Here is a 25,370-nt window from a genome sequence, read left to right as displayed (position 1 = left end):
TGGTCATGGGGGGCCTCGGTACTGTATGCTGAGTCTAAAGACAGTTTCACCCGTTTTCTGATTGCTCGGTTCTGTACCAGTGCAGACATGTCAAACAGTGAATGGCTGTACCTCTACTGTATCCATGCTCAATGAATGAAATCGGTAACAAATGAATATATGTCTAGTTATACGAAAAACGAGTGGTTTATCGACTCATCTTCATTTGCAGATTTAGAGGCAGCTTCGATATTCGTTTTACAGACGGGTTTTTTTTTTTGAATATGGGTCACACACATGCCACAGCAACAAAACATCTCTAGAGATGAGGCTATAGATCACCTTTCCATCCTGCAGGTTTTCCTCCCAAAGCCTACGGCACCAACGGCGACCCCTGCTGGCCGGGAGATCAAAAGCTTACAGCACCTGGTATTCCCAGGCAGTCTCCCATCCAAGTACTAACCAGGCCCGACGCTGCTTAGCTTCCGAGATCAGACGAGATCGGGCGTGTTCAGGGTTGTGTGGCCGTAAGCGAAAGCCCTGGCGCCTGACTCGCTACTTGAAGCTGTGTGTGGCGGGGGTTCCGTGCCCCCCGAGCGGGACTGAAGGATCGTTCGTGTGCAACTCTTTGGAAAGGAGCTGCTTTCCAAATCGCATTGCGTGCCTGGATGTTGGCGAATGCGCTCCCTTGTGTTGACTCGTCCCGCACTGGAGGAGGACAAACAATCTGCACGGAGGAGCACCAGGCAAGTCTTCACCAGACAAAAACCTCCAGTGCACAGCACTCTGGAAACATTTCGGGGCTTTCGCGTGTTTATTTCAGCACGTAAAGCGCACCGGTCCAACACGTCGGCCGGGGGCGCGGCGCCTCCGCCCTCTTGTGGCCTTGCGGCATCAGAGCAAGAGGCTCCTTCTCGCTGCCCTTCCACTGTGTTGCAGGGCCCCGAGAGGGAACCCGGAGCGCGCACTTTGTGGGGGGCGGGGGACCGCGTTCGCGCTCTGCCCCCGGTCTCTTGCGCGAGTACTAAATCTCACGGACAGGGGGGCCTCGTCATTGATTGTTACAGGTGAGACGGGGATTAGGAGGAGACCCCGACTGATGGGTAAAGGGGAGCACTAACACCAGAGGGACACCCCCGGCGTCTCTTTTTGAGAGACGCCCTGGGGTTTCCTAATGGCCAAGGAGGGTCGGGACCTCGGTTTGACGCCTCCCCCGAAGGACGGCGCCTGTTTGTGCAGCAGAGTGTCGCCATCAGGAGGCTGGGGCGTAAGAGAGCCACACAGCCCGCAGGGTGAGCGCTCCCTACTGGTCCCAGTCACACCTCTTGCAGGAGCAGCAGCAACCGGAGCTTTTCCGGGGTGGAATCTCCCATCCGGGTGCCGGCCAGGCTCACACCTGCTGGGCTGCCCCGGGGGTGAGCCCAGTCGAGAGTCGCAGGGCCAGATCTAGTCACCGGGGAGAAACGATACAAGTGAAGGATTGCTCGGCTCTCGGCACTTGAAAAGACCCACAAATGTCTCGTTCCCGCCGGAGCTGAATGTACCCGCATGTGTGGTGTCGTCTTCTTCCCCCGCCCCGCTGTGTTTGCTGTATTGTCTCTGAAGCCGGCCCCCCCGAGACGAGACGGGCTGTTCCTGTGCCCCAATTAACACTTTACAGGTGCCATTCCCCGGCATTGTGGCCATTGTCGGTGCTCACACGCGATAAGATAAGGCGGAGGAGAGCGGGGCATGCCCAGCGGCAGACATTCAAGGAGGGGGCAGTGCGAGGTGAGGTGAGGTGCGACACGCCGGAGCCCCGACGCAGCTAATGCGGAGCACTTGTTGGACTGGCATCGAAAGGACGTGTGCGCACGGAGCGAGCCTTCCCTGCGGCGGAGCGCGGGAACTTTCTCCCCCCCTCCCGCTGCAGGAGTTGTGTGCACTGCAGCGGTGCCGAGAGAAAAGCACAGAAGGCAGCAGGCTCTGGAGAGCAGGTAAGAGACGGAGCCTTGTGGGCAGGCGAGCAGGCCCGTTTTTTGGAAATTGCTGAAAAGGTTTGTTCGGTGTGTGGCAGGCGCACGTCGCGAGCTTGCGTGGCGATCTGACGGTCTGGAGTTATGCAAATGAGGCCGAATTGCATCCCGGGACATGCTGCGAATGCGCAACGGCGACTGCAGATGTGTAGGAAACGGCGCGCTCGTTTTCTCGTTTTGCCCACACTTTTGAGTGTTAGTGTGGCGTGTGAGTGTGTGAAAGAGTGGGCCCAGCAGGAGGCGGTGGCGTGCGGGGCGAGGAGGTGGCCTAGGCTGCGCGATTTGTGCTGTGGGTGCGGGCCGCTTGCAGGGGCCTGTTTAACTTATACTTACCTGGCAGGGGAGAAACCTTGATCAAGAAGGAGGTTCACCCAGGGCGAGGCTCGGCCATTGCACTCCGGCTGTGCTGACCCCTGCGAATTCCCCAAATGTGGGAATCTCGACTGCATAATTTCTGGTAGTGGGGGACTGCGTTCGCGCTCTCCCCTGATGTGCTTGGTCCAAAATCAGATACGGGAGGGTTAGGACACCACGAGCTGCGTGGCTGCGGAAGGATCCCGGTTCGACAGGAGTGGACGCCGCTGCTGGTTCTCGCTGGCTTTTAGTTAGGGGTCCGGAGAAGCATCTCAAGCTAGTTCCACTACTCCTTCCGGACGTTCATTCCCTTTTCAAAGTCAGTCGTTTTGCTGTAGTCTGCGTTCTTTAGGCTGATTATCGAGGTTAGCCTTTATTTGGTCATGGGGGGCCTCGGTACTGTATGCTGAGTCTAAAGACAGTTTCACCCGTTTTCTGATTGCTCGGTTCTGTACCAGTGCAGACATGTCAAACAGTGAATGGCTGTACCTCTATTGTATCCGTGCTCAATGAATGAAATCGGTAACAAATGAATATATGTCTAGTTATACGAAAAACGAGTGGTTTATCGACTCATCTTCATTTGCAGATTTAGAGGCAGCTTCGATATTCGTTTTACAGACGGGTTTTTTTTTTTTGAATATGGGTCACACACATGCCACAGCAACAAAACATCTCTAGAGATGAGGCTATAGATCACCTTTCCATCCTGCAGGTTTTCCTCCCAAAGCCTACGGCACCAACGGCGACCCCTGCTGGCCGGGAGAGCAAGAGCTTACAGCACCTGGTATTCCCAGGCGGTCTCCCATCCAAGTACTAACCAGGCCCGACCCTGCTTAGCTTCCAAGATCAGACGAGATCGGGCGTGTTCAGGGTGGTGTGGCCGTAAGCGAAAGCCCTGGCGCCTGACTCGCTACTTGAAGCTGTGTGTGGCGGGGGCTCCGTGCCCCCCGAGCGGGACTGAAGGATCGTTCGTGTGCAACTCTTTGGAAAGGAGCTGCTTTCCAAATCGCATTGCGTGCCTGGATGTTGGCGAATGCGCTCCCTTGTGTTGGCTCGTCCCGCACTGGAGGAGGACAAAGAATCTGCATGGAGGAGCACCAGGCAAGTCTTCAGTGCACAGCACTCTGGAAACATTTCGGGGCTGTCGCGTGTTTATTTCAGCACGTAAAGCGCACCGGTCCAACACTTCGGCCGGGCGCGCGGCGCCTCCGCCCTCTTGCTGCCCCTGCAGCTGCTTCACTTTTCCCTTTAGTTGCCATCGATTTTTTTGTAGTGCTATACATATACGATTGAGGTATCTTAGAGTTCTCCTTCGAAGACCCAGCACTCTCTTTTCTTTTCCCAGTGTTACTCATATCGGACTTTTTAAACCTAAAAAAAAATCGTTTTTTTTCTTTCAATTATAACTGAAGTTTAAACAACTAGTGTTAAGTCCTTATTTTTCTGTAGTCAAAAAAAGCAAAAATTAACATTCAGGTCATGAAAAACTCAAAAAAACTCCCCAACCACTAAACTTTACCTCCCACCTGAGCGCCATCTTGAACGCCCCTACCACCAGAGAATGCTCACGATTTCGGAAGCTGTCTCCGGGACGTGCTGATTCCACACATCCTGAATAAATCATGATATTGTTAGTTGCTGTAGCTAGACGTTCAAATGAGTTTCATGGCCAGATGGTCTGTTTCCTCCAGCGGTATAATATTGCAGTGAGACAGCACGATGCCTGCAAGACTATGTCACGCTAAACGCCACAGATTGTGTTTGTCCGTTCGTGTCAGTCGTCCCGCAGCCACGGGAAGTGGGACACAAACATGCTGCAATGCTTTCAAGACGTTAGGATTTGTTTGTGCAACATCCAAGAGGAGTACTTGTGGCTTGAATGTGAACTGTACGTGCCCGCCCCCTTTCCTCTGTAGTGCATGAGTTCCTCCCGGCATGCCCTTCGTCATTGTTCTGTCATCTTGTATTTAAAGGGTTGTATTTCTGCTGCTGAAAATAAGCAACGGTTTTCTCACAACGCCCTTTGTTCCCAACGGAGCCCTTGTCTGTCATGAAATTCTTCAAAACCTCAAGCTAGAAGAAGAAGAAGACGACAAATATGAAGCGTTATAGCAACGACATGCCATGACACGATCGATAACGATTTCCATAGGATCCCCGCGGTTGCCTGGCAACCGTTAGCTTTGCGCAGTGGCAGTATCGTAGCCTGTGAGGGTTAGCCGAGGCGTGATTATTGCTAGTTGAAAACTTTTCCCAATACCCCGCTTCCGCCGGTTTGCAATACAATCGGCGAAAGCAATTTTTGACAGTCTCGTCAGAGACTGAGCAAGGTGTTTAAAGACAGATTTGGTCACGGTGATATCATGGTAGAAAGAAACGAACTTGTTACGTGTCAACAGAAACGCTCTTTCAGCTTTATGCAGAGAACAGCGTCTGTCGAGATTACTTTTGTGTCAGCGCGAAACGCCGTGTGCTTGTCAGTATGATTTCATACTGCTCGTAGCGGCGCCTGGCTTTTGTCTGTCAAACGTTAGGTTGCGCTTCTTCATGCTGCATCGTCGGCATGAGTGGAGCATTTTAAACGTCTGTACTTACTGCGCCCCATAAGAAATCGTTTGTCCCCATTCAAAAGAGATTGTGCGATGTCCTGCAGCGTTCGCAAAGCAAACCTTTGACAGTTTGAAAAGAGGAATTTATTCTGCTTCCTGTGCGTGCAGTAGTTACAAAGTTGAACGTCTTTACACGATCTGCTGCAGTTTTCAGTGGGTGGGCTTTGTCAAATGGCTTGGAAAAACGCACTGTGTTTCTGCTCGGGAAACATCATGAGCAGTGTCCTGCATGTTTTCTGTGTATAGCTGTCTTTTAACGCATACAGAATTCATTCGAAATCATTGATTTCTCCAATTAACAAGGGTCTCTTTTTGAACCTGCCAGAAGCATTCTTACAATGTAACAGATTTACTCCGGGGAAGGGCAGCATGACATTGAGAGTAGCTCAAGCTTTCAGCACCTTTATCTGACTGCATGTATGCAGACTCTGCTCAGAATCCCCTGTAAGATTCTCCTTCAATTCCGTTTTGCAGTGCTTTAGCTCTTTCAAAAGGCTTCGCTTTGCTAGTCACAATCCAAGGCTCATGACAGCATTTGAAAACATTCGTAACTGCGTTGGCCGGGAATCGAACCTGGGTTAACTGCTTTGAAGGCAGCTATGCGCAACACTGGCTCGCTCCAGAATAAATCTCGCGTCGAGGGCATATTTTTTTCCATTTTACCGTGAGTCGGGCTCAGCTGCACAGAGGAGAGAGCAGAGCAATGAGGTCACGGGGACAGGGGAGTCACACGCTGGCGGTTTGAATACGCGGAAGATCACTGAGGGATCCACAGTATATGGACCCTCCGTGCGCCATCAGTCCGCACTCCGGACTCTGAATCCTGCCATCCGAGTTAAGATCTCGGCGGAACCTGAGGCGCAGTTCCTTCTTAAAACGTAATCTGGTGAGCATTTCTAGAATCGTACTTGTATAGATGCAGCCTTTAATGTGTTGCTAGGTTAAAATTGATGACTTCTTGTATTTCAGTAGGCAACTGCCCTCTTGATTTCGGATTTAATTTCTTTATTACAGGGGCGCTTTTATGAAGACAGAGTCATGTTCAGGTACTTTGCTTGATGGAGGAAGCTCATTTCGGACTCTGTGATCTGCTCACCTGGAAAGGTCTGCTATACTACTACAAGAGAGAAGTAGAGTCTGGAAGAAGGGACAATTTTATGATGCTTTGGAAGATAATGTTTTTTTTTTCTTATACTGAAAATGAAAGGTAGTTGTTTCTATATGGACTCAGTCTTTGGAATTTGTATATATATATTTCAGTGATCCCTCAGCCATTCCTTCTGTATTGTAATTCAATTTCTCTTTTAAAATTCCTTCCCCACTTCTAGGACCTGCAGTTGCTGAACTCCACAATGGCTTCTATTGGAAAGTCTGTGACTGAGACCAAGTGTTCACTTTTTTATGAAACCATTATTTATTTAGGAGCAATGAGCAATTCTTATATAAATGCAATAAAATCATTATGCTCAAACTATGAGAGAGAAAATTAAGGATAATTTAAGAAATCAGTCTTAGCTTGTTTCTATACACAGATGGTATTATTTATTTTCAAAGGAAACCCGCGAGGATTCCCCTGGTGTGCAAGATGTGCCTGAATACTCTTGATCAGCTTCCTGCTCACTTGAAGAGGGCGTGTATGAAGCACGCCACGGCAGAAAACATCAGGATGGCCTCTCAACAGGCGAGGGAGGACATGATGAATCACCTGAAGAACGGGGTCATCGTGGATTACCACAGAATAGAGATCGTGTCTGGTGAGGCAAACAGGATAGTGGTTGTAAGACTGCTAGAGTCCTTGGGCCTTTTTGTACATGGGAAGCCTGAAGACACATTGGCAAGGTGAGATATTTTTAATCTGTAAGGCTTCTGTAGTTTCTTTTTGAAATCATTGTTACAACATATTATGTAAAAGCATGTTGAAAAGAATCTACCTGCATTCCAGCGGCCCTGAGCAAGAGGCCACAGTCCAGGAGGAAGAGATGCCAGAGGCTGCTCTAGAAACTGAAACAGAAGCGGATAAGGAAGGGGAAGATGTGAGCTCTGAAGAACTCTATCAGCAGTAAGACTTTTTATTTTTCAGATGTATCTATTTTTTACTAAAATTCTAATTTGTCTTATAGGTCTAAAATGTTTAAACCGGTGTTTTATATCCTTACAGGCCCTGAGTAGTTAAAAAGTATCAGCAGGCCGGAAGAGAGTGGCCCAAGCTGGACTCTATAGAAAGCACTCCCTGGATGCTCCTCTCCTGATTGGATTCAAACAGTACCTTACCAAGGATCTGGGAGTGGCAAATTATTCTCAGGAGGTATTTATTTTTTAAAGGCATTTAAAATTAAGCAATGGTATCTTCATTGTAAATGTTTTTATTTCTTAGCTTAAAATTCACCCATGTGAAATGATGTCAGCCATAAACATCATGACTCTATATTTCCTACCTGAATCTATTCTACTTAAATTATTACATTATACACAATTTGAGTTCATTTTAAAAAGTAAAAGGTAATGAAAGGAATGCATTTTCATAAGAAAGATAATACCGATATGCATGTGATAATCTTCCTTATATCATGTAGTGCATCATTTGGACACTTTGTGGGCTTCAAATACAAAGAAAATCATGTTCTATGGTACAAGATAAATACAAAACTTAAGCTTTTATTTTAATTAGATTTGTTTATAAAGCATAAGCAATCATTTATTACATCGCTTCTTGAATTAAATCTTTTGACAAGAGGTAAGACTTCTGTTACATTTAAACCCATGTTTAGCTGTGTTTTTTAGATTTAACTGAACCAATTTCTGTGTGTGCTAATGTCCTTGAATTCTGACAACATCACACTAAATTACATGATATAAAACAGCTAATGTTTCTAGAGATAAAGTTTCTGAGATGCTTCTAATTACTTTTTATTACCAGGGACAGTTTAATTCACCTTGTACAGTACTGTAAGACCAAGATGCTTTTTTTAAAAGTTATTTAACATTTTATAGAACTTTGTCTACTATGGCAACATGATGTGCTTGGTGAAACTTGGAAAAATACTGCTTGGCCACTTATCTTAAGATAAAGATAGGATAAAGGTTTATCTTTTGCACCTACCTGACCCCCAGGGAAGGCCAATGCTTTCTAAGTTGATGGTTCCCTACAGTAGACTGTACTTTAATTTCAAAGGTAATGTATATTGACCCAAATCAGTTTTGGAATCCAATCTACTGACGAGATGGAGCACATCCTTTTTTCAGGATTTTAGCATCATACGTTTGGTATATTTAGTCCCTAATGCTGAAAGAAATGATCATAGAACATTTGGACACTTTGTGGGCTTGAAATACAAAGCAAATCATGTTCTATGGTACAAGATAAATACAAAACTTAAGCTTTTATTTTAATTAGATTTGTTTATAAAGCATAAGCAATCATTTATTACATTAATATATGTAAAAATAACATTTTAGCATCATACGTTTAGTATATTTAGTCCCTAATGCTGAAAGAAATGATCATAGAACATGACATCTAACCTTACCTGCGGTGTTTTTAATCCCTATTGCTCAATGCACGGTGAAAGCATTCCATACATGTGTCTGACAATGAGGAATAGGCCCCTGAGACAGTCATTTGCCTGTTTCACAAATGATCGTATTTTACTAGAGATTCTGTTTGGGATTCAGATGTGCATTCGGACAGCAATCCCTTTCAAGAAATGATACGTTCTGGATGAGGTCAAAGGTGCTGGAACACTGTATCTAGGATGTGTTTGCAGAGACTGTGTGTCTCCTGCTTCAACGCAGTGATAAACAGATGTGCTCCTTTAATTTATTGGTACATGCCCAGGGCAGTAAGCAGTCTGAGGATTTATTTCCAGATGGCATAGAGCAGTGAAGCAGTGAAGTAGTGCAAAACAATGGATCATTATATTATTAGAATCTATTCTACTTAAATTATTACATTATACTCAATTTGAGTTCATTTTAAAAAGTAAAAGGTAATGAAAGGAATGCATTTTCATAAGAAAGATAATACCGATATGCATGTGATAATCTTCCTTATATCATGTAGTGCGTCATTTGGACACTTTGTGGGCTTGAAATACAAAGAAAATCATGTTCTATGGTACAAGATAAATACAAAACTTAAGCTTTTATTTTAATTAGATTTGTTTCTAAAGCATAAGCAATCATTTATTACATTAATATATGTGAAAATAACATTTTAGCATCATATGTTTAGTATATTTAGTCCCTAATGCCGAAAGAAATGATCATTTGTTTAACATGCACGGGTCTGTCTCAAAGGATGCAGTACTCCTGAAGGGTCTCAAACCCTACATTTCGGATGCCTAGCTGTATCCCTCACATGTGGCACCTCAGAATGACTTCTAACCTTACCTGTGGTGTATTCAGTCCCTATTGCTCAATGCACGGTGTACATACTGCATACATGTGTCTTGAGAATGAGGAATGGGCCCCTGAGACAGTCATTTGCCTGTTTCACAAACAGGGACCTGGCCCGTACAGGGCTCAAACCCGCGACCTTGGCGTTATTAGCACCACGCTCTAACCAACTGAGCTAACCAGCCTCACGACAGTGCTCCTCTCTGTGCTGCAAAAAATCAAACTCAGGGAATTTCTTTTGTCCTCCTTTGAATAGAAAGCCGTGTAATCAGTGTACGGGCTTTCTCGTGCAGTTTCATGGTTCTTGTAACCCAAATCCTACACTGGCCTGAAGTGCCCCCCCATTTCACAGCATTTTTCAGCTGATTTAAAATGTACCTAAAGGAGAAGCATTATTGAAGACCATCAATTACCAAGAGCTTTTGTCAAAGGTTTTGGTGGTCATTTTGAATGACCACAGAGCGCTGTGACCTCGGTTTTACATCTCATCCAAAAGACAGCGCCCTTTTACAACACAGCATCTCCGTCACTATACTGGGGCATTGGGACCCGCACAGACCTCAGGGTGAGCGCCCCCCCGCCGGCACCATTAACACCGCTTCCAGCTGGAAGCTTTGTTTTTCCCTGTAGCTCATCCAGGTACTGACCTGGCTCACACCTGCTTAGCTTCAGTGGGTTTTCAGTTGCGAGTTGCAAGGGGATGCAAGTGATGGAGCCGCTCGCTGCAAAAGCCACTGCATTGGCCGGGAATCGAACCCGAGCCTCCCGCGTGGCAGGCGAGAATTCTACCACTGAACCACCAATGCTCAGTGCCTGGGCCTTCAAAAAAGACGCTTTTTTGGTGCTCTGTGCAAAACGCGTCGACATCTGCTTCCAGCTGCAAAATGCCATTTGCGGACGCTGAAGAACTTATTTCTAAGGCAGCGGGTACAAGCGATTGGGCGTTTTAAAACCACCAGGAACAGCAAAGAGGCGCGCTTCTTTGCTTGAGCCGAAACACACCGACTGAAAGTGGACAACGTAGTCGGCAGGATTGGAACCTGTGCGGGGAGACCCCAATGGATTTCTAGTCCATTGCCTTAACCACTCAGCCACGACTACAGCAAGCCCCACTGCCGCTGCGTTCTTGCTACAATCTTACCTGGATCGCGAGGCGCCGGCGGAAGCCTATTTCAAAGTCGTTCTCCGTTTCAAAAAAACATTTCCAAAATACAAGCCTTGCAGACAGACACGCCTCAGAGGACTTAAGGGTGGCTTCATGTCGGAATGATAAAGTCTCCCCGTCCGGACATGAAAATGCCACTTTGTTACACACAAAAAAAGAATCAACAACAGAGAAATGCCCACAAGCATTTGAAAAGCCGCACCACGTCGCACTTGAAATAGCTCTTACATTAGTGGTAGACACAGGAATCGCCTTTTTATTTACGCTCTTACCAACGCGATGGAAAGCAAAACAAAGCAAAGCAGAGCAAAACAAAACGAACAAACGAAAACCCTCACGTCCTGCACTTGCATATAACCCCGTTACGTGCCCAAGCGGTATTGTACGTCATCCTAGCACTGCACCCCGGGTCGTACGGTATATGGGAACGAGCACACGCCACGAATCGTCTCGAATCACTCCCTACAGCTGTAAGGCGCCTTGAAGCGTGCACCCCCAACATTCTTCTTTGCGCATCTGTGAAAGGTAAACTCTTGAGCAAACTCTGAACCAGCTCTAAGGAAACTAATCCGATTAGACGTTACTTTGACTCATCTTCTTACGCTCAGTGCCGGATTGCTCAAACTCCAGCTAGGGTTAGGGTTAGCATTCCCACGCTACTTAGACACTTTGTTTACGCTCAGTGCTGGATTTTGGGAACTTCAGGACGAGTGGGAATTTTCTCCTATCTGTCCATTCTGTTTTGTTTTGGAGACTCTTGGCTGCCTATGTTGTTCAGTGCACCGTGAAGGAAACATTTTCCAAAACTGTGTCAGCTCAAAAGTTGTAAGAAAACCTCTCCAGGTGCTTTAACTCTCTTCATTTTTGTCATTTAATGTGACACTCGATGTATAACTGGAGCCTCACATATGCAAATGGTGAGGCTCCAGTTCGACACCCAGTTCCACACCACTTTACAGTATATGACAAAAGCATGGCAGACTGTGCCGGACCAGCTGGTAACTTCCGCTTATTTTGACCATATTAAACATTGGAAATCTTCCCACTTGCATTTGTGACACTTGATTTTGGCTCCACCTAAGACACTCTTAAATCTTCAAACACTTTTCTCTTCTCCCGCAACACACTTGTCTGTCGGCACTATGTGGCAGCGTTGCATGACAACCCATCTCACCACGGAAAGAAACCTAACAGCTTTGGTAAGAGAGTAGAATTACCTGAAGAACTGCTTTCCATGGAAGCAGGACCAAGCGATGTAGCATTTTTATAGTACCAGGAAAGGAGAAGCGGCACTTCGCCTTTGCCGCACAGGCACAAGGTGACATGCGGCAGACGCCGTAGTCGGCAGGATTCGAACCTGAGCGGGGAGTCCCCAATGGATTTCAAATCCATCGCCTTAACTACTCGGCCACGACTACAGCGAGCTCGCCGCCGCCGCATTCCTCCTATAATCTAACACGGAGTGCGAGGTGGCTGGGGAAACCTTTTTAAAGTCGCTCTCTGTTAAAAAAAAAACCTTTCACAAGATACATGCCGGCAGACAGACACGCCTCAGAGGGTTTAAGGCTGGCTTCACGTTCAAATGATAAAGTCTCCCCGTCCGGATGTCAAAATGCAACTTTGGCAGACAGAAAAAACATCAACAAACCACAAATGTGGACAAGGATTTTACAAGCTGCACCACACTGCACTTTCAAAAGCATTTACATTCGTGTTAGACGCAGGAATTGTCTTTGTTTTGCGCGCTTACGAACGCCATAGAAAACGAAACAAAACAAAAGCCCTCAGCTCCTGTACTTGATTATAACGCCGTTACGTGTCGAAGCAGGAATTTACGTCATCTTACCACTGCAACATGGGGAATAGAGGGAAATGAACACACGCTACGAATCGTCTCAATCACTCCCTAGAGTCGTAAGGCACATTGAAGGGTGCACCCCCATCATTAATCGTTGGGCCTCTGTAAAAGGAAAGCTGTTGAGCAGTCTTTGAAACAGCTCGGATGAAACACTTGATTGCTTCCATGTGCATCTGGAGCCCACTTCTTATTTTCACTTCACGCCGCCCAAAGCATTTCTAAAACAGGAGATTCGCGTTTGGGAATGCGCCCTGCCCTACAAATAAAACAGGTCTACGGGTCTGAAACCTGCTCCACGGAAAACAGTTCTGTTGCGCTTTTGATCAAAGGGAGATTCTCTGTTCTTACTTTTTGATTACATAACACCCAAAGGGGCTTCTTTGGAGCTGGATTCCAACCAGCATCCTAAAGTTTCTTGGCGGTATCCTTTACAGTCCTCTGTTCGGTCGACAAGGAACAGAAGGGGGCAGCTTTCCTCACACATACAGTGCAATGTACTGTAGTGTTCCCGTTCATTGAATTCGCAGTTCTGCATCAGACCTCTAACTCGTTTCCTTAGCTTGGATTTAAGCCACGAAGCAGGCTTCTACTGTATAAACGTCTAGAGGAATCACAAACTATTTGAGAGGCCATCATCCCAGGGGGAACTGACAAAGTCTATCCCTAAACACCTAGCGCAGTCTCTCGAGAGACTGTCAAAAATCGCTTTCTCCGTTTGTGCTGCAAGTAAGTGAAAACGCGGTCTCAACCCAGAGCCACTTGGCAGCAGTGGCACGTAAATACTGTTACTGCCACTGCTCGATACCGACGTTAGCCTACTATACCATGTTCAGCCACCGCTAGAAAATGTAAGGCTCTAGTACTGGAGCAAACAAAAGGAGGGCCAACGTCGAACGGGCACACATGTCAGACATGGAAACCGACAAGAGTGGGATTTGAACTCATACATGCAGAGCACAATGGATTAACAAGCCATCGCCTTAACCACTCAGCCACCTCGTGAACAGAACTGGGCTGTCCAGAAATGGGTTGGCGCGCTCCAGATGATCTTTTTCTTTTTTTTCCCTCGTACTCGAGGGTCCTTTTCCTGTTCCACATGCGATTTCAACATTTTCCTTGGGAGATGTCAAGCCAGCAAGCCACTGCTGTGGTTCAGTGGCCAGTGTGGAGTTCAGTGGCCCTGTTGTACACAGAAAGCACATTGAGCTCCTTGGACATGAAAAGTTCCAGATAAAAGCCATTTGTCATCCTTTCTCTTGGTGTCGATGTTGCTATTGTATGTAAAGGTGGCAACTTGCTCAGCGAGCAGGCGGAGCACACACCGAATGCAGATGTGTCTGAGTGGCGTGTCCAAGTGGCTGCAAAAGGACAATACTCCCGGGGTGCCGTGGCTTAGTTGGTTAAAGCGCTTGTCTCTTAAACAGGAGATCCTGGGTCCGAATCCCAGTGGTGCCTTCTTTGTTCTGTCTTCTCGAACAGAACTGGTCCTTACAGACAACCGCCTACGGCTAGACTTAATTAAATGCAAGTATTCATTTCCTGTCTTGAATGACTTGTTTTTCTTAAAATGGATGCAACTTGCAAAACATGAAATACAAACCTCGCTAATCAGCGCTCGCGGCTGGCAAAAAAAAAAGAAGTCAGCAATGTTTTTTTCTTTAACCTTAAGCCTGCTAATGGAGAAGAAACTAGTCGCCACATCACATACATCCGTTTCAACGATAAGAAGGTAACAACTATCCTCACTCCAGAGTAAATCTCACGTTGAGGGCATATTTTTTTCCACTTTACCATGAGTCGGGCTCAGCTGCAGAGAGGCGAGAGCAGAGCAATGAGGTCAGGGGGACAGGGGAGTCACACGCTGGCAGTTTGAACACGCGGAAGATCACTGAGGGATCCACAGTATGTGGACCCTCCGTGCGCCATCATTCCACACTCCAGACTCTGAATCCTGCCATCCGAGTTAAGATCTCGGCGGAACCTGAGGCGCAGTTCTTTCTTAAAACGTAATCTGGTGAGCATTTCTAGAATCGTACTTGTATAGATGCAGCCTTTAATGTGTTGCTAGGTTAAAATTTATGACTTCTTGAACTTCAGTAGGCAACTGCCCTCTTGATTTCGGATTTAATTTCTTTATTACAGGGGCGCTTTCATGATGACAGAGTCATGTTCAGGTACTTTGCTTGATGGAGGAAGCTCATTTCGGACTCTGTGATCTGATCACCTGGAAAGGTCTGCTGTACTACTACAAGAGAGAAGTAGAGTCTGGAGGAAGGGACAATTTTATGATGCTTTGGAAGGTAATGTTTTTTTTTTCTTTGAAATCGAAATGAATCAGAATATCAGTGCAAAAGACAAACTCTTGGTTTGGTTTAAAGAGATATGGTTTTAAAACAGACAAAATGTAGAAAACAGGTGTTTCTCACTTTTGGAAAAGAATGGACCGGGGATAATATTTTACTAGTTGCAGTGCTAAGCTCACTGGGTTACAGTCCTGCAGTGTCACCCCAGGGCCAGTGGTGCAATGGATAATGTGTCTGACGATGGATTAGGAGTTTGGAGGTTCGACTCCTGCCTGGCGCTGGTTGTTTTTAAACGCATCAGGCTACTCCCTTAGTAGCCTGTGCTACTTACTGCATTGTAATCGTACCCAGTAAGAGATTTCCTTCATGTAAATGAACTGCACCTGACAGCTTTAGAAAAACACCTGGGCTCAGTACGGTGCTGAGAGCTCAAGTTGTGTATAATGTAATAATTTAGGTAGAATAGATTCTAATAATATAATGATCCAGTGTGCTGCACTACTTCACTGTTTCACTGCTCTATGCCTTCTGGAAATAAATCCTCAGACTACTTACTGCCCTGGGCATGTACCAATAAATTACAGGAGCACATCTATATATCACTGCGTTGAAGCAGGAGACACAATCACTGCAAACACATCCTAAATACAGTGTTCCAGCACCTTTGACCTCATCCAGAACGTATCATTTCTTGAAAGGAATTGCTGTCCGAATGCACATCTGAATCCCAAACAGAATCTCTAGTAAAATCCGATCATTTGTGAAACAGGTAAATGTCTCAGGGGCCCATTCCTCATTCTCAAGACACATGTATGCAGTACGTACACCATGCATTGAGCAATAGGGATTAAAGACACCACAGGTAAGGTTAGAAGACATTCTGACTATATTCTAAAATATTGGACTCATATTCTTATGATGGCAGACATGAGTCTGTGTTTAAAACCGGGGTTAATGGACATTATATGACTGTCAATTCTGTTTTGTTTTGGAGACTCTTGGCTGCCTATGTGGTACAGTGCAGCGTGAAGAAAACATTTTCCAAAACTGTGTCAGCTCAAAAGTTGTAAGAAAACCTTTCCAGCTGCTTTAACTCTCTTCATTTTTGTCATTTAATTGTCTGTCGGCACTATGTGGCAGCGTTGCATGACAACCCATCTCACCACGGAAAGGAACCTAACAGCTTTTGTAAGAGAGGAGAAAACGACCTGGCCTGTATGGAGATCGAACCCACGACCTTGGCAGTATTAGCACCACGCTCTAACCAACTGAGCTAACCAGCCTCACGACAGCAATCCTCTCTGTGCTGCAAAAAATCGAACTCAGGGAATTTCTTTTGCCCTCCTTTGAATAGAAAGCCGTGTAATTCAGTGTACGGGCTTTCTCGTGCAGTTTCATGGTTCTTGTAACCCAAATCCTACACTGGCGTGAAGTGACCCCCCATTTCACAGCATTTTTCAGCTGATTTAAAATGTACCTAAAGGAGAAGCATTATTGAAGACCATCAATTACCAAGAGCTTTTGTCAAAGGTTTTGGTGGTCATTTTTAATGACCACAGAGCACTGTGACCTCGGTTTTACATCTCATCCAAGAGACAGCGCCCTTTTACAACACAGCGTCTCCGTCACTATGCTGGGGCATTGGGACCCGCACAGACCTCAGGTTGAGCGCCCCCCCACCGGCACCATTAACACCGCTTCCAGCTGGAAACTTTGTTTTTCCCTGTAGCTCACCCTCATCCGGGTACTGACCTGGCTAACAAATGCTTTGCTTCAGTGGGTTTTCAGTTGCGAGTTGCAAGGGGATGCAAGTGATGGAGCCGCTCGCTGCAAAAGCCACTGCTTTGGCTGGGAATCGAACCAGAGCCTCCCACGTGGGAAGTGAGAATTCTACCACTGAACCACCAATGCTCAGTACCCAGGCCTTCAAAAAAGACGCTTTTTTGGTGCTCTGTTAAAAAAGCGTCGACATTACCTCTTTCAAAAGGCTTCACTTTCCTAGTCACATTCCAAGGCTCATTGAACCCGGGCTGTTTCCTCCAGCGGTATAGTATTGCAGTTAGACAGCACGATGCCTGCAAGACTATGTCACGCTCTGACGAGACTGTCAAAAATTGCTTTCGCCGATTGTATTGCAAACCGGCGGAAGCGGGGTATTGGGAAAAGTTTTCAACTAGCAATAATCGCGCCTCGGCTAAACCTCACAGGCTACGATACTGCCAATGCGCAAATCTGACGGTTGCCAGGCAACCGCGGGGATCTTATGGAACTCGTTATCAATCGTCTCATGGCATGTCGTTGCTGTAACGCTTCATATTTGTCGTCTTCTTCTTCTAGCTTGAGGTTTTGAAGAATTTCATGACAGACAAGGGCTCCGTCGGGAACAAAGGGCGTTGTGAGAAAACCGTTGCTTATTTTCAGCAGCAGAAATACAACCCTTTAAATACAAGATGACAGAACAATGACGAAGGGCATGCCGGGAGGAACTCATGCACTACAGAGGAAAGGGGGCGGGCACGTACAGTTCACATTCAAGCCACAAGTACTCTTCTCGGATGTTGCACAAACAAATCCTAACGTCCTGAAAGCATTGCAGCATGTTTGTGTCCCACTTCCCGTGGCTGCAGGACGACTGACACGAACGGACAAACACAATCTGTGGTGTTTAGTGTGACATAGTCTTGCAGGCATCGTGCTGTCTCACTGCAATACTATACCGCTGGAGGAAACAGCCCGGGTTCGATGAGCCTTGGAATGTGACTAGGAAAGTGAAGCCTTTTGAAAGAGGTAAAGCACTGCACAACGGAACTGAGGGAGAATCTTACAATGATTTCGAATGAATTCTGTATGCGTTAAAAGACAGCTATACACAGAAAACATGCAGGACACTGCTCATGATGTTTCCCGAGCCGAAACACAGTGCGTTTTTCCAAGCCATCTGACAAAGCCCGCCCACTGAAAACTGCAGCAGATCGTGTAAAGACGTTCAACTTTGTAACTACTGCACGCACAGGAAGCAGAATAAATTCCTCTTTTCAAACTGTCAAAGGTTTGCTTTGCGAACGCTGCAGGGCATCGCACAATCTCTTTTGAACGGGGACAAACGATTTCTTATGGGGCGCAGTAAGTACAGACGTTTAAAAAGCTCCACTCATGCCGACGATGCAGCATGAAGAAGCGCAACCTAACGTTTGACAGACAAAAGCCGGGCGCCGCTACGAGCAATATGAAATCAAACTGACAGCACACGGCGTTTCGCGCTGACTCAAAAGTGATCTCGACAGACGCTGTTCTCTGCATAACGCTGAAAGAGCTAAAGAGCGTTTCTGTTGAGACGTAACAAGCTTGTTTCTTTCTACCATGATGTTACCATGACAAAATCTGTCTTTAAACACCTTGCTCAGTCTCTGACGAGACTGTCAAAAATTGCTTTCGCCGATTGTATTGCAAACCGGCGGAAGCGGGGTATTGGGAAAAGTTTTCAACTAGCAATAATCGCGCCTCGGCTAAACCTCACAGGCTACGATACTGCCACTGCGCAAAGCTGACGGTTGCCAGGCAACCGCGGGGATCCTATGGAAATCGTTATCAATCGTCTCATGGCATGTCGTTGCTGTAACGCTTCATATTTCACAGCATATTCCCGCCCCCCAAAGAAAAGAGCGCCAATCAGAGAGGCGGAGACCGAGGACTCGCAGAGCAGACGGCCACAGTCGCCGTAATAAGAGCGATTGTGAGCGGTTTTAGTTTCTCTCTTTGTCCAGCCCAGCTGCGCCCCACCCGAAGGCAGGGAAGCACAAAAATTGTATGGAACTCATTCATGTTCCTCTCCATGGAAATCTTTAGTAAAAGGCAAAAGATTTGTACGAGATGAAGAGAAACCAGAGTGCGTGGCTGGACAGCTGCAGGAGCCCAGGCCGCCTTCAAGGCCTCTGCCCTGCCGGTCGTGGTTGGCAATGCACCTGGCCTTACAAACGAGCCAGTGGGGCCCGTTCAGCTCTGGGCTCATTGCCTGCGGCTCTCGGCTTACCTGGCAGGGGAGATACCTTGATCAGCCTGTAGTTAGAGTAGTTGGATTGTTTTCTTGTTTTGTGGAAGCAGTGTTTGTTTTGCAGTTTGAGATGGCAACCTTTGGATCCCGCAAGAATGCTGTACGTTTTGAGCTTTTGGATGACCTCTTCATGGATCGTATGCAGTTCAGCAGAAAAGTGTTACAGAAGGAACGTGGCTTTGAACCTCGGCACTTGGATTTCATCTTCGCTCTCCCAGGTCAGAAAGCATTTGAGGTTGTTTTTGCTACCTATTCTCTGTTTGAACAATGTGTGGATGTGTTTGAGGCAAAAAGAGGGAAAGTTCCTGCCCTTGAGAAGATCAACTTGCAGCCTCTGACACAGAGAGAGAGGAAAACGGTGCATGTTGTTATGTTCTCGGAACTGGCAAAGACGGAGGACATTCACACCTGGCTTAAGCAGTACTGCACCGTCCACCATGGAACTGAGGTTAGAGATGTTGACGGTATAAAAACAGGAGCAAGGAAATTCGAGGTTCGCTTGCTACCGGACAATGTAAATGGAGGCTTAAGGCACCTGCCCTCTACAATCCGGCTGGGCGCCTGCAATGGCTATGTTTTTTATGTGGGACAACCAAAGGTGTGTCGGCGCTGTGGTGTTGTGGGACACCTGGCATCGTCCATACATTTCAAAATCCATACAGCTTGTGAAAGATGAAATCCATTTCTTGGTTGTCAGTGGAAAAAGATTGCCGGCTGCAAGAAGCGCAAGTGATTGTTTTCTTTGACCATAAACCTGCAAATGTAGGGAGCACAAGCGGCCGTCAGTCTCTGTGGCGCAATCGGTTAGCGCGTTTGGCTGTTAACCGAAAGGTTGGTGGTTCAAGCCCACCCAGGGACGCATGTCTCAGTTTTTCCAATGTAAACATCATCACCGCTAAAGAAGATGGCGCAGAAGGCTCCACAGTCGAAACGTTGTGCTTCTTTTCTTCTCTTTTCAGCATGGAGTAAACCTTTGCTTGATCCTTTGCAGCCTACGCATGCTGACACAGCTACCTTTCTCTTAACGCGCCTCAATCATTATTCACCAAAACCATCAGCAGAATGTGTCGCCTTTGTGGTGATGTCACTCCTCTGCTTCACAAATGTCCTTAGTGACGGACCATTTCTTTCTGCCATTTTTCCGGAGCGGTTATTGATTGCTCCATCATTTCCCTCATACTTTCCATCCCTAGATTGAAAAAAAAAAAAACAGAAACAGGCTGACAGGACGACAATCAAATTGCAAAAACTCATCAAAGCACTCGATAGAGTATTTGAATCCACAAGTAGCTACGAGCAACTTTGTCCTGGCTTGCATGAAAGTCGGAAAATGTCAAAAAGAAAAAGATGGTGGCTTTTTCATATCTGTTCTTTTATTTTTAGTTCGTTGGCTCTTCTGTCCATTGTCCTCCTGCCTGGCTCTTGACCTGTGACTGTCTGAACGCACACATTAGACTTTCAGGCGGGGGATTTGTCCTGAGCCTCTGTGAAAGACCCACCCACCCCCATAAATAACTGCTCTAGAAACACATGAATGCAAAACTAAACCACAGCTTAAAGAGGAGCTCCAACTCAGTGCCATACTAATGTAAACGAAGTAATACTAAGACATGTTCTTATGGATTTGTCTTACCTTGAGATATGTAATTGGATTTCAGGATTAACTTCCTCATTCAATGTACTGGTGATTCTTTGCCTGGTCAGTACCTGGGTGGGAGACCTCCAGCGAACAATTAAGCTTGCTGCTGGAAGTGGTGTTAAGAGACTCTTAGGATCTTCCAGAGGTGTCTGTCCAATAGCACTAGTTGCCTTAGAGCTGGCTCAAACATTGCTCAAGAGTCTACCTTTCACAGATGCGCAAAGATGAATGATGGGGGTGCACGCTTCAAGGAGCCTTCCAACTGTAGGGACCGATTAGAGACGATCCGTAGCATGTGTTCGTTTCCATATACGCCCCGTGTCTCAACGGTAGGACAGAGTCAAATACTGCCTCGACACGTAACAGCGTTATATTAAACCGCAGGACTTGAGGGCTGTTTTGTTTGAATGTTCAAGGCATTGGTAAGAGCGTAGGTCAAGGGCCATTGGTGCATCTCCTGTAACTGGAGTAAAAATGCTATTCAAAGTGCAGTGACTAAAATCGTCGTCCACATGTCTCCGTTGTTGATTGCTTTCTGTCTAAGAACGTTCTGTTTTCATGTCCGAACGGGGAGACTTTATCATTCCAACTTGAAGCCACCCTTAAGTCCTCTGAGGTGTGTGTGTGTGTGTGCTTGCACGTATGGCGTAAAAGGTTTCTTAAACGGAGAGCGAACTTGAAAAAAGTTGCCTCCACTGCCGCCGCCGCCTCGCACTCCCTGTTCGATTGTAGCAAGAAGGCAGCGGCCGCAGCGCTCGCTGTAGTCGTGGCCGAGTGGTTAAGGTGATAGACTTGAAATCTGTTGGGGTCTCCCCGCGCAGGTTCAAATCCTGCCGACTACGGCGTCCTTTGCATTTGGTTGCGTGCGTGCGTGTAAAAGGACCAGCGCCGTTCCGTTTTCGCTGGGACCTTTAACACTCTAAATCGCCTGGACCCGCAGCCTGTGAAATCGATTCTTCAGCACCCACGATGGACGCTTTGCCGCTGGACACAGATAACGATGCTTTTCTGCAACGAGCTTTCCAGCTGAATTTTCTCAGCAGCTCCGTACTGAACCTGTTCTCCATTGCAACATAGCGGAGGCTCGTCACGTCTATAGCAAGGCTGTGTAGGACCGCATACGCCACAGTGACTTGTACACAGACCACATGAAAGGCAAGCAAAATACACTTTTAAAATTCCAAAGACTCACAAGGTCAGAGAAACAGCGATGACCTGAACAGATCTGTTACAGAAGTCTAGGTTGACCTTTTTAGAGCTGTAATTGCATTTTTGTTTAATAGAAGATCAAATCTACTCGCATGTACCAGCACCTTACAGTTTATTGATGTTAATTCTGTTTAAGTAATAAGATTGCTAACGATGTTGGACTTTAGCCGGTGTTTTTTAGAACAAATTGCTTACACTTCTGTAAGGAATACCCAGTACGTGCCTTTGTCAGTCATTGCTCACCATACCTGTAACTTTCTTATCTAACTCACTTCCTCAAATGGTGAAGGTCCACAAACATAAATGAAAAAAAAACCCTTGTTGTAGATGAGGTGCACAAAAAAGCAGCCCCTGATAGTGTATAACACATTTATACTATTGCAGAGACACATGTAACATATATATATATAATGTATATATATGAAACAGAAATAGAAACAGAAACAGGAATCGCTTACTCACCTGGAGAATCTCTGTAGGAATATCTAGCATTTATCAATGGAAATAAAAGCTGCTTTAATACAGTGCATGTTCAAACTCAAACCCTCAGCTGCTGTTCTTGTTTGTTTTGGGACAAATTGCAACTGAGCATCGCATGAGCCGTTACGTACCCTTATCTGTTAGGGAATTTCAAGGGAGGAGTTAGGTCAGAATGGGTAGGCTGCAAAACAACAAGTAAAGATTTATTCCAAGATGAAACGTTGTGGCGGTTTTCTTATCTTTTCAGCATGGACTAAACATTTACGTTTTCCTTATATGCTATATATGTATATATTAGCACCAATGTCGTTCTTAAAAACTAACATGAAATTGTCAGGGACATTCAGCTATATACAAAGACGAGACAGACAAAGTAATAATTCTGTATTAACGTGGCCTACATATTGACGCAATGATCGAACTATCTGACATGTTCTGATTCAGATCCCCTGCAGTTCATGCCAATTAGAACAATAGCAATGCTGAGTCCTCCCCACCCTACTGAGCACAAATTCAGCTGCTCTCCAGTTCTTTTCTGCATGTTTTTTCATTGCAATTGAGCTCGGAGCTGGAGATGATCTCCATACAGTTCTGTGTTCACCAGCCCGCACTTGCGTGCTAATTTACGGGTTGTGGCAAATGCTTTTCTATAGTTCATATACATGACGGCAACCTGTTACCGAGGAACCTGAGAGGTTTAAAAGCCTCGCGAGCCAGGCAGGACTCGAACTTACAATCTTCTGATCCAAAGTCAGAAGCGTTATCCATTACGCCACTGGCCCATAGAACACGTGCTTGCACTCCACCACAGAGAGCTCTACACTGCTACTAGTAGTACACTTCCCCATCTAAATTTTCACAGCAAGAAACTTGTGTTTCCTACTATTTTTATCAGGTTTAAAATATCATCTCCTTAAAACAGAAAAAGTGTTGATGTGTCGTGCTGAAATTCCGATTGATTTTGAATTCAAAGAAAAAAGGTTTTCTTCCAAAACACCATGAAATTGTCACATCTTGCAGACAATAGGTGTATTCCATGTTGAAAAGAGAAGAAAGAAAACCATGGAGCCTTTTACAGGTGTGAGGCTTCTTCAGGTGTGAGAAGACCTCACAGTCGAAACGCTGTGTTTCCGTTTTTCTCTTTTCAGCATGCAATAAACCTATTACTTGTTCCTTTGCAGCCGAGGCATGCTGACGTAGGTACCCAGCTGAACATCTTGCAGACTCTACAGTACTTCTCTCCTGTAGAAGTAAAGCAGGGCTTGCTGGGTGAGCTTTTGCTCCGGTAAATTAGGTCACGTGTCATGTTAAATCACTTCTTCTAAACACAACATTTGCTGGTGCTAGCTTTCCCCATGAAAAGAGACATTTCCCTTACAGTACATGACATATCGTTTTTATTCTATCAATAAGTATAGAAATTAAACAAAAGAAAAAATGGTGTCGCCAAAGAATGCACAGCTCTGTCGCCTTGGGGAGGTGTCAAGGGCATTGAGCTCCTTGGACATGAAAAGTGCCCGATAAATGCCATTTCTCATCATTTCTCTTGGCGTCAGTTCTGCTATTAAATGGGACGGAGGCAACGGGCTCAGAGAGCAGGTTAAGTGCACACCGAACGCAGATGTGTCCAAGTGTCTGTAAAAGCGCGGTGCTCCGCTGGCGCTGTTCCCTAGTGGCTTAAAATGCCTGCCTGGTAAGCAGGCGATCCTGGGTCTGAATACCAGCGGTGCCTCTCTCCGTGTCTTGTTGTGCCGAATGTCTCATTTCAGACAAACATGTACAGCTTGGTTCAGTTTAATGCAAGAATTCATTTCCTTTCTGGAATAACTTGTTTTTGAAGAAATCCATACAGCTTGTGAAAGATGAAATCCATTTCTTGGTTGTCAGTGGAAAAAGATTGCCGGCTGCAAGAAGCGCAAGTGATTATTTTCTTTGACCATAAACCTGCAAATGTAGGGAGCACAAGCAGCCGTCAGTCTCTGTGGCGCAATCGGTTAGCGCGTTCGGCTGTTAACCGAAAGGTTGGTGGTTCAAGCCCACCCAGGGACGCATGTCTCCGTTTTTCCAATGTAAACATCATCACCGCTAAAGAAGATGGCGCAGAAGGCTCCACAGTCGAAACGTTGTGCTTCTTTTCTTCTCTTTTCAGCATGGAGTAAACCTTTGCTTGATCCTTTGCAGCCTACGCATGCTGACACAGCTACCTTTCTCTTAACGAGCCTCAATCATTATTCACCAAAACCATCAGCAGAATGTGTCGCCTTTGTGGTGATGTCAGTCCTCTGCTTCACAAATGTCCTTAGTGACGGACCATTTCTTTCTGCCATTTTTCCGGAGCGGTTATTGATTGCTCCATCATTTCCCTCATACTTTCCATCCCTAGATTGAAAAAAAAAAAACAGAAACAGGCTGACAGGACGACAATCAAATTGCAAAAACTCATCAAAGCACTCGATAGAGTATTTGAATCCACAAGTAGCTACAAGCAACTTTGTCCTGGCTTGCGTGAAAGTCGGAAAATGTCAAAAAGAAAAAGATGGTGGCTTTTTCATATCTGTTCTTTTATTTTTAGTTCGTTGGCTCTTCTGTCCATTGTCCTCCTGCCTGGCTCTTGACCTGTGACTCTCTGAACGCACACATTAGACTTTCAGGCGGGGGATTTGTCCTGAGCCTCTGTGAAAGACCCACCCACCCCCATAAATAACTGCTCTAGAAACACATGAATGCAAAACTAAACCACAGCTTAAAGAGGAGCTTGTCATGACCGCCAGGCAGTTAAGACCAACTCTTAAGCAATCTAAACAGCACCAGCAGCGGGTGATTATTAACAAACGCCGCCGCACAAGTTAACCCACCTGCACACACTCCACCGTGCGGTACGCAGTGCTATTTTTACCATCTTTACCTGCTTCCCGCTGGTATTGAGTCTACTCCTTGAGAGCTCTACCTGGCGTTTCTGCCTTTTCGACTTTGGACCTCGCCTCTCACCTCGGACTGTTTGCCACCAGTGTTCTCCCTGGATTACGACTTACCTTACGCCTCTTGACCACGAAACAAAGCAAAGCAGAGCAAAACAAAATGAACAAACGAAAACCCTCACGTCCCGCACTTGCATATAACGCCGTTACGTGCCCAAGCGGTATTGTACGTCATCCTAGCACTGCACCCCGGGGCGTACGGTATATGGGAACGAGCACACGCCACGAATCGTCTCGAATCACTCCCTACAGCTATAAGGCACCTTGAAGCATGCACCCCCAACATTCTTCTTTGCGCATCTGTGAAAGGTAAACTCTTGAGCAAACTCTGA

At 46.1% G+C, this 25,370-nt stretch overlaps 13 non-coding genes across 13 annotated transcripts; 5 read left to right on the top strand and 8 right to left on the bottom strand.

Moving 5' to 3' along the window:
- Positions 1-393: 393 nt before the first annotated feature.
- LOC138226309 (5S ribosomal RNA) lies at positions 394-512 on the bottom strand. The gene has a single exon (XR_011184496.1). It is a non-coding gene; the product is annotated as a 5S ribosomal RNA (ribosomal RNA).
- Positions 513-2,319: 1,807 nt separating this feature from the next.
- Positions 2,320-2,483, top strand: LOC138226279 (U1 spliceosomal RNA). The gene has a single exon (XR_011184464.1). It is a non-coding gene; the product is annotated as a U1 spliceosomal RNA (small nuclear RNA).
- Positions 2,484-3,120: 637 nt separating this feature from the next.
- On the bottom strand, positions 3,121-3,239 carry LOC138226274 (5S ribosomal RNA). Its single transcript, XR_011184461.1, has one exon. It is a non-coding gene; the product is annotated as a 5S ribosomal RNA (ribosomal RNA).
- Positions 3,240-4,530: 1,291 nt separating this feature from the next.
- Positions 4,531-4,672, top strand: LOC138226290 (U4 spliceosomal RNA). Its single transcript, XR_011184475.1, has one exon. It is a non-coding gene; the product is annotated as a U4 spliceosomal RNA (small nuclear RNA).
- A 5,418-nt stretch (positions 4,673-10,090) lies between these two features.
- trnag-gcc (transfer RNA glycine (anticodon GCC)) lies at positions 10,091-10,161 on the bottom strand. The gene has a single exon. It is a non-coding gene; the product is annotated as a tRNA-Gly (tRNA).
- Positions 10,162-11,856: 1,695 nt separating this feature from the next.
- trnas-uga (transfer RNA serine (anticodon UGA)) lies at positions 11,857-11,938 on the bottom strand. The gene has a single exon. It is a non-coding gene; the product is annotated as a tRNA-Ser (tRNA).
- Positions 11,939-16,773: 4,835 nt separating this feature from the next.
- On the bottom strand, positions 16,774-16,915 carry LOC138226293 (U4 spliceosomal RNA). Its single transcript, XR_011184478.1, has one exon. It is a non-coding gene; the product is annotated as a U4 spliceosomal RNA (small nuclear RNA).
- A 1,170-nt stretch (positions 16,916-18,085) lies between these two features.
- Positions 18,086-18,227, bottom strand: LOC138226288 (U4 spliceosomal RNA). Its single transcript, XR_011184473.1, has one exon. It is a non-coding gene; the product is annotated as a U4 spliceosomal RNA (small nuclear RNA).
- Positions 18,228-18,454: 227 nt separating this feature from the next.
- On the bottom strand, positions 18,455-18,571 carry LOC138226302 (U5 spliceosomal RNA). The gene has a single exon (XR_011184487.1). It is a non-coding gene; the product is annotated as a U5 spliceosomal RNA (small nuclear RNA).
- Positions 18,572-19,517: 946 nt separating this feature from the next.
- Positions 19,518-19,591, top strand: trnan-guu (transfer RNA asparagine (anticodon GUU)). The gene has a single exon. It is a non-coding gene; the product is annotated as a tRNA-Asn (tRNA).
- Positions 19,592-21,131: 1,540 nt separating this feature from the next.
- On the top strand, positions 21,132-21,213 carry trnas-uga (transfer RNA serine (anticodon UGA)). Its single transcript has one exon. It is a non-coding gene; the product is annotated as a tRNA-Ser (tRNA).
- Positions 21,214-22,769: 1,556 nt separating this feature from the next.
- Positions 22,770-22,842, bottom strand: trnaq-uug (transfer RNA glutamine (anticodon UUG)). The gene has a single exon. It is a non-coding gene; the product is annotated as a tRNA-Gln (tRNA).
- Positions 22,843-24,035: 1,193 nt separating this feature from the next.
- Positions 24,036-24,109, top strand: trnan-guu (transfer RNA asparagine (anticodon GUU)). Its single transcript has one exon. It is a non-coding gene; the product is annotated as a tRNA-Asn (tRNA).
- Positions 24,110-25,370: the final 1,261 nt, after the last annotated feature.

This window comes from Lepisosteus oculatus, unplaced genomic scaffold (genome assembly GCF_040954835.1).
Source record: "Lepisosteus oculatus isolate fLepOcu1 unplaced genomic scaffold, fLepOcu1.hap2 HAP2_SCAFFOLD_131, whole genome shotgun sequence".
NCBI lineage: Eukaryota > Metazoa > Chordata > Actinopteri > Semionotiformes > Lepisosteidae > Lepisosteus > Lepisosteus oculatus.
Note: the sequence above shows the minus strand (reverse complement) of the source record. Positions and strands in the feature narration are given on the sequence as shown.